This window comes from Littorina saxatilis, unplaced genomic scaffold, assembly GCF_037325665.1.
Source record: "Littorina saxatilis isolate snail1 unplaced genomic scaffold, US_GU_Lsax_2.0 scaffold_221, whole genome shotgun sequence".
NCBI lineage: Eukaryota > Metazoa > Mollusca > Gastropoda > Littorinimorpha > Littorinidae > Littorina > Littorina saxatilis.
Window position 1 is genome coordinate 55489 of NW_027128331.1, and position 7194 is coordinate 62682.

A 7194-nucleotide genomic window follows, 5' to 3' on the forward strand; every position below is an offset into this window, starting at 1 on the left:
TCCACTGTTTCATCTTTGTCTCCGTCTCTCTTCCCTTTATCTTATCTCGTCTATCTACTTGAGTGAGTAACTGAAGATGTATTATCATCATCTCTTTCCTAGATTTTCCCACCGACAGAGTTGGCTTTTGTCTTGAATTCAGTACCTCACACGTACACGGTAATTGGTGTGACACCTCAAGCGGACCTTCTTCATAAGTGTACAGTGTCTGCTGACAAGGGACACGAGGGTCTGTGGTTGAGCAACTTTATGGTTTAACCGGGTGGACTGGAGGAGTAGCAACAGCATGTGAACCACTTTAGAAATGACTTGTAAAGGTTGCAGTCGGTCAGATCAAAGAAGAGAAAATGTGAACGTGGGTCTTGAGTAGATATTACCATCCTAATACTTTACTTTGTGCAAGAATCAATCACGCGTACAGCATTACAGATGTCCAGCTGTAGTCTACATTGTACTGTAAACTTCACAGCAGCCTTATCGGCTTCCTCGAGTGACGTCACAGCAAGGCTAACGCTGCGGCGTCTTTCTTGTGCTGACAGAGTTGTCGGTCGCGGATTTTGAGTCGTTTCCGCCTGCCAACTGCTTCGTTTTTTTGCGGATTGTGAGAACTAGCAGAAAGTTTCACGCATTTTAATGGTTTCAAACTAATGATGAAAGTGTCTTCTTCTGGACCAAATCAACAGTCTTTAGTTGAATCAACTCGGAAAACTCTTAAACGCGTTTTTGCACACGACTCCGCGCATTTTTGAGAACAGGCAACCCGACAGCTGCCCTTTAATCAGTACTAAAACATTCATAATCTTAAAGTACACCTTTTGCCCTACACGCTCATATAAAATTTATAAGAATTGACCATGGTTGTGTGCGTAAGCTTGCATTTGAATAAAGGTAAATGTTTGCGACCGTGTTGTGTTGTCTTCGTTTTCTGAAAATATCATCAACTTCCATCGTCCGTGGACATTGCGTCGCAAAAAACACAATTAAAATGTGTACACCCATGCAAAGCATAGCATGTGTAGAACAAGCACAGCCTAATTATTTTCCCAAGCGGTGAAAGGGTGTTGATGGGGAGGTGCGATAACGGGTCAGCGTGGCGCCGCACCTCGGCTAATGTTTATAGTCTCGTCAGCTCGCTTGTCTCTGCAGGGGCCAGAGTTTATCTCTGGAATGTAAATTGTGTTTAAGTAAAAAGCGGCGCATCCCGCTAACGATATCACTTCCATCGTGGACGTTGTTCACTGGGCATGTATTCTGAATAAAAGTAAAACCAGAATACAGTACTCCTCAAATAAGATGACCCCCCTTGGGACCAAAAAAAATCGTGATCTTATCCGAGGGACACGTTAACCGATCCTCGGATAAGATCAATTTCATTTGAAAAAATTGATCTTATCCGAGGAGATCAGAGTTTAGTTTGAGGCCTCATAAAAGACTTGGCAGATCCAGAGAGAGACACACACTGACATACATAGTACTGACACTGACACAGAGACCATCAGCTGCATTAGAGAGAGAGAGAGAGAGAGAGAGAGAGAGAGAGAGAGAGAGAGAGAGAGAGAGAGAGATTGATTGATTGATTAAACTTTATTACAGAAGGATGGAGATTTTAGGCGTTGCCTAGTCTTACAATCTGTCCTTGCTAACTAACATGAATACAAAACAGACATGAAAACATTATAAGAGCAAAAGAGGTTGACGGCAAAAAAACTAAATCGTACATATGATAATAAATGGCATTTAAAGGCAAAGAAAAAGTTATAGTATTTGATACTATTAAATACAATAACAGCAATAGAAATATGAAAATAGAAATAATGGTAAGGATGATGATGTCATAACGATAGTAACAATAAAAAATATTAAAAAAATATAAAAAAATAATTTAAAAAAAATTTTAAAAAAATATAAAAAAATTTTAAAAAATCCCGAGCACTAGAAACATATGGTCCAAATGAAACAACAACGGCGAGCAAGCAAAATAACAAACAGTAAGTCATTTGTATTTCACAAAAAATACCGACAACATAGCAAAAGGAAGAAAAGAACTACAACAAAGGATATACCAACACAACAGTAACAACAGAAACAGTAACCCTGAAAAGAGACTGCTATAAGATAACCGGTATGTATGATAACATTAGGACGGTTTAATACATCGGAGTAAACCCATTTTGAATCACCACTAGGTTACGATAACGGTGGAATGCTCCACTTGGAATCAGATTTGAAACAAATGTCTGTGTATTTGCTTTTTAAAGGCTTTGACTGATGGAATATATTTTAATGCTGTTGGAAGTGAATTCCACACTGATGACCCTGAAAATGCAAGACTAGACTTGTACAAATCTAGTCGGGGGCGAGGTGGAATGAATTTACTAGAACCATACCTGTTGGTTGCTTTTTGAAACAGCAACAGAATGTACTCTGGGACTTCCTTGTTCATAACTCTAAACATGAATAATGATTTATTCAGTTTAAGCTGCTGGTTCAACGGAAGGAGGCCGAGCAGTTTCAGTTTTTCGTCAGTAGTGACCGATGAGTTAGGTATCATAAGTTTAGCTGCACGACGATGGAGAGAATTCAGTTTGATCATGTGAACATCACTGCAGTTGTCCCATAACGTAGAAGCATAACTTAAATGCGAAAGAATGTGTGCATGGTAAAATAATTTAAGAACTGAAGTGTCGACATAATATCGTAGCTGCGAGAATAAGAACATGTTTCTCGACAGCGTTTTGTTTATATTGTTTAAATGACATTTCCAGTTTAGCTCAGAATCTATTGTGACTCCTAGAACCCGATGTTCACGGACTTGCTCAATCGGTGATGATCCAAGGTTAAGCTTTAGAACAAGTGGGGCCAGCTGATGTTTCTGTCTAGAAGTGATTACCATACTTTTGGTTTTTGCAGGATGAACTATCATAGTATTAGTGTTACACCAAGTAAACATTTCATCGAGGCTTCTTTGAAGTGATGACTCTAACATGTTCAGATTTTTTGAGAAAGTGTACACAGATGAGTCGTCAGCAAAAAGGTCATTGATAACACACGGATCAGAAATATGGAGTGGCAAGTCATTAATGAATATACAAAACAAAAGTGGACCAAGAACGGAACCTTGAGGAACCCCACTTGTGACACGACCTGTAGTAGACAGTTTCCCATTAAGAAGGACATATTGCTTTCGATCATTTAAATAAGAACGAAAGAAGGCTAGAAATGGAGACTTGGGGAGATACGCGGATAGCTTTGAAAGTAATGTAGTATGGTCCACTGTGTCGAAAGCTTTCTTGAAGTCGAGGAAGACAGTGCCCACTATTTCAGACCGGTTTATGGCTGACAGCCAAGAATCACACATCTTAATAAGAGCAGTATGGCAAGAATGTTTTGGACGAAACCCAGATTGAGACGGGTGAAAAAGCTTACAGATCTCCATATACTGAAGTAAATGCTGGTGGACGTGCTTTTCAAGTGGTTTGGATAAAACCGATTGGACGAAAGTTGTTGGGGTTCGACGCATCCCTAGTTTTGGGCAGTGGTACTACTTTGGCAGTTTTAAAAACGGTAGGAAATATAGCATTTTCAATACATAAATTGTACACGTATGTAAGTGAATCAACCATATATGGCACAGCCACTTTAAGGAGGTGTGCAGGGATATTGTCAGGCCCCATCGATTTCTTGTTTTTAAGGTCCTTAATGTATTTTCCCACTTCATGTACCGCAATTGGTGGTACGCGGAAAAGGGAAGCTTTTTCCAGTTTACTAGAGCAGAACGTAGTAAGAATATCTGGACACTCGTACTTATCTCGGTTTGCATTGCCTTGGGCTGCAGTCAGCAGTCTATCGGCAAGGGAAAGAAAATGATCGTTAAAAGTTTGAGGGGATATAGTAGTTGCAGCTTGATTTGAGCCTTTCCGAGTTTTATGTGTGATTTCATTGACAGCACGCCACAGAGTAGCTGTGTCCCTTTTGTCTGACACCAGTTTATTGAAATAGCTACGTTTTGCATCACGCACCATGTTGGTGACTTTATTCCTCTGTTTTTTAAATTCTGTAGCCATTTTATTTTGCTTAAAGTGGTCGCGAAGGGCCATGGCATTGATTAAGTCCGTGTTTAACCAGGGAGGAAGCGTGGGATGCTTAACTCTTTTCTCTCGGAGTGGTGCATGCTTGTTAATAACAGGTAAAAAAACATTATAGAAAGCTTCCAAAGCCCCATCAGGGTCACTGTGACCAAACACGTCACGAAATGGCGCAACGGCTAGATCAGCTAGAAACTCTGACTGATTAAAATTTTTAAATGATCTATACTTGATAGTTGTATGGCCTTTGGGAGGTCGCTTGGGCAGCTTGAATGACCATGTGCAAAAAACAGGATAGTGATCGCTGAAGCTTTCTTTAGACACTGACACCATTGATACCATGGACGCATGGTTGGTATATATGTGATCTATTAATGTGGTACTGGTGCTGGTTACACGCGTTGGGTCCTGGACAAGCTGATGAAGTCCAAAAGAGAGAGAGAGAGAGAGAGAGAGGAGGTGAGGTAAGACAGACAGACATAGAAATAGAGGAGAGACACAGACAAACTGATCATGACAGACAGAGATAAAGAGAGCAGACGGAGAGAGAGACATAGAGTTAACAAGTCGCGTAAGGCGAAATTACAACATTTAGTCAAGCTGTCGAACTAACAGAATGAAACTGAACTCACTGCATTTTTGCAGCAAGAGCGTATACTCGTAGCATCGTCAGTCCACCGCTCGATGCACAGGCAGTGAAATTGACAAGAAGAGCGGGGTAGTAGTTGCGCTGAGAAGGATAGCACGCTTTTCTTTATCTCTATTCTTTTTGAGTCACTTAAGAAAAAGTGACTCTATGTAATCGGTCAGTGTTAGTCTGTCCGGCCGGCCGTCCGGCCGGCCGTCCGTAGACACCACCTTAACGTTGGACTTTTCTCGGAAACTATCAAAGCGATCGGGCTCATATTTTGTTTAGTCGTGACCTCCAATGACCTCTACACTTTAACGATGGTTTCGTTGACCTTTGACCTTTTTCAAGGTCACAGGTCAGCGTCAAAGGAAAAATTAGACATTTTATATCTTTGACAAAGTTCATCGGATGTGATTGAAACTTTGTAGGATTATTCTTTACATCAAAGTATTTACATCTGTAGCCTTTTACGAACGTTATCAGAAAAACAAGGGAGATAACTAGCCTTTTCTGTTCGGCAACACACAACTTAACGTTGGGCTTTTCTCGGAAACTATAAAAGTGACCGGGCTCAAATTTTATGTGAACGTGACTCATTGTGTTGTGAATAGCAATTTCTTCCTGTCCATCTGATGCCTCATATAATATTCAGAACTGCGAAAGTGACTCGATCGAGCGTTTGCTCTTCTTGTTAACTTTCTGAGCGTGTTTTTAATCCAAACATATCACATCTATATGTTTTTGGAATCAGGAACCCACAAGGAATAAGATGAAATTGTTTTTAAATCGACATTTTATTTTAATAATAATTTTTATATTTCTAATTTTCAGAGCTTGTTTTTAATCCGAATATAACATATTTATATGTTTTTGGAATCAGAAAATGATGAAAAATAAGATAAACGTAAATTTGGATCGTTTAAAAAAATGTTGTTGTTTTTTTACAATTTTCAGATTTTTAATGACCAAAGTCATTAATTAATTTTTAAGCCACCAAATGCAATACCGAAGTCCGGCCTTCGTCGAAGACTGCTGGGCCAAAATTTCAATCAATTTCAATCAATTTGATTGAAAAATGAGGCTGTGACAGTGCCGCCTCAACTTTTACAAAAAGCCGGATATGACGTCATCAAAGATATTTATCGAAAAAAAGAAAAAAACATCCGGGGATATCATTCCCAGGAACTCTCATGTCAAATTTCATAAAGATCGGTCCAGTAGTTTGGTCTGAATCGCTCTACACACACACACACAGACAGGCAGACACACACACACACACACACACACACATACACCACACCCTCGTATCGATTCCCCCCTCTACGTTAAAACATTTAGTCAAAACTTGACTAAATGTAAAAAGAGGGAGATCGAGAGAGAGAGAGAGTAGGGGGGGGGAGGAAATTGAAAGGAAGAGAGAGAGAGAGAGAGAGAGAGAGAGAGAGAGAGAGAGAGAGATTGGAGGCTGAGAGAGAGAAAGAGACATGATAGAAGAGAGAGAGAGATGGCCAGAGGGGCAAAGATAGAGAGAAAGAGAGAGAGGAGAGGGGTCGGAGACTGAGAGTGAGAGAGAGAGACAGACAGACCAGACAGAAACAGAGACCATGAGAGAAGAGAGAGAGGGGGAACAAAAGAGAGAGAGAGAGAGAGAGAGACTAAGAAAGAGAGAGAACTCGAACTCGAAAACTTTATTACCGAGGGATGATAGCATTAGGTCCATATGAGAGAGAGAGAGAGAGAGAGAGAGAGAGAGAGAGAGAGAGAGAGAGAGAGAGAGAGAGAGAGAGAGAGAGAGAGAGAGAGAGAGAGCTTCCAAATATCTCAAATCTTCAACAATGTCTTTTATTTTGGCCTAAAATTGGCACTACTCAAATATCGCTTGTGGCATTCATTACAACATGAGGTCAATTCTAGCCTCATGCACCTCTGCAGAAGGGGAGCGGGCACACTGCAGTTACATCTGTCATCATCCACGGGTCTCACTCTGTCAAAGTGGTTTCCGTTGGATCTGCCCGAGATGTGACAGCCTAAATTGTAGCTCATTCACATTCAGAAGTTATTCTCTTGACTCGGATAACTACTACTCCCCCCTCCAGTGCCTGGATGGCAGCATTCCTTCCCTAAACCAGAGTCGCGGATTTAGCCCACTTAAAACCAGCAGCCCCCATGGTGCTTACCCCACCCCACCCACGGCAAGCAAACATCGACCTGCAACAGCATCAGCAGGCAGCCGGAACACCAGTCTCCATGATGAAGACTCACCACGTTCACCAACCCCACCCCCCCGTGACCCCCCATCCCGCCACTCCGCAAACACCAGCTCTGTATTCGACCTACCCAGGAAGCAGAACTTACGGATAATGACAGTCAACTGCCGTAGCATCGAAAAGAAGAAGGCAGAATTTGCTGCTGTCGTGAACTACACTAAGCCGGACGTTATCTGTGGAACGGAATCATGGTTGAAGTCAGACGTGCAGC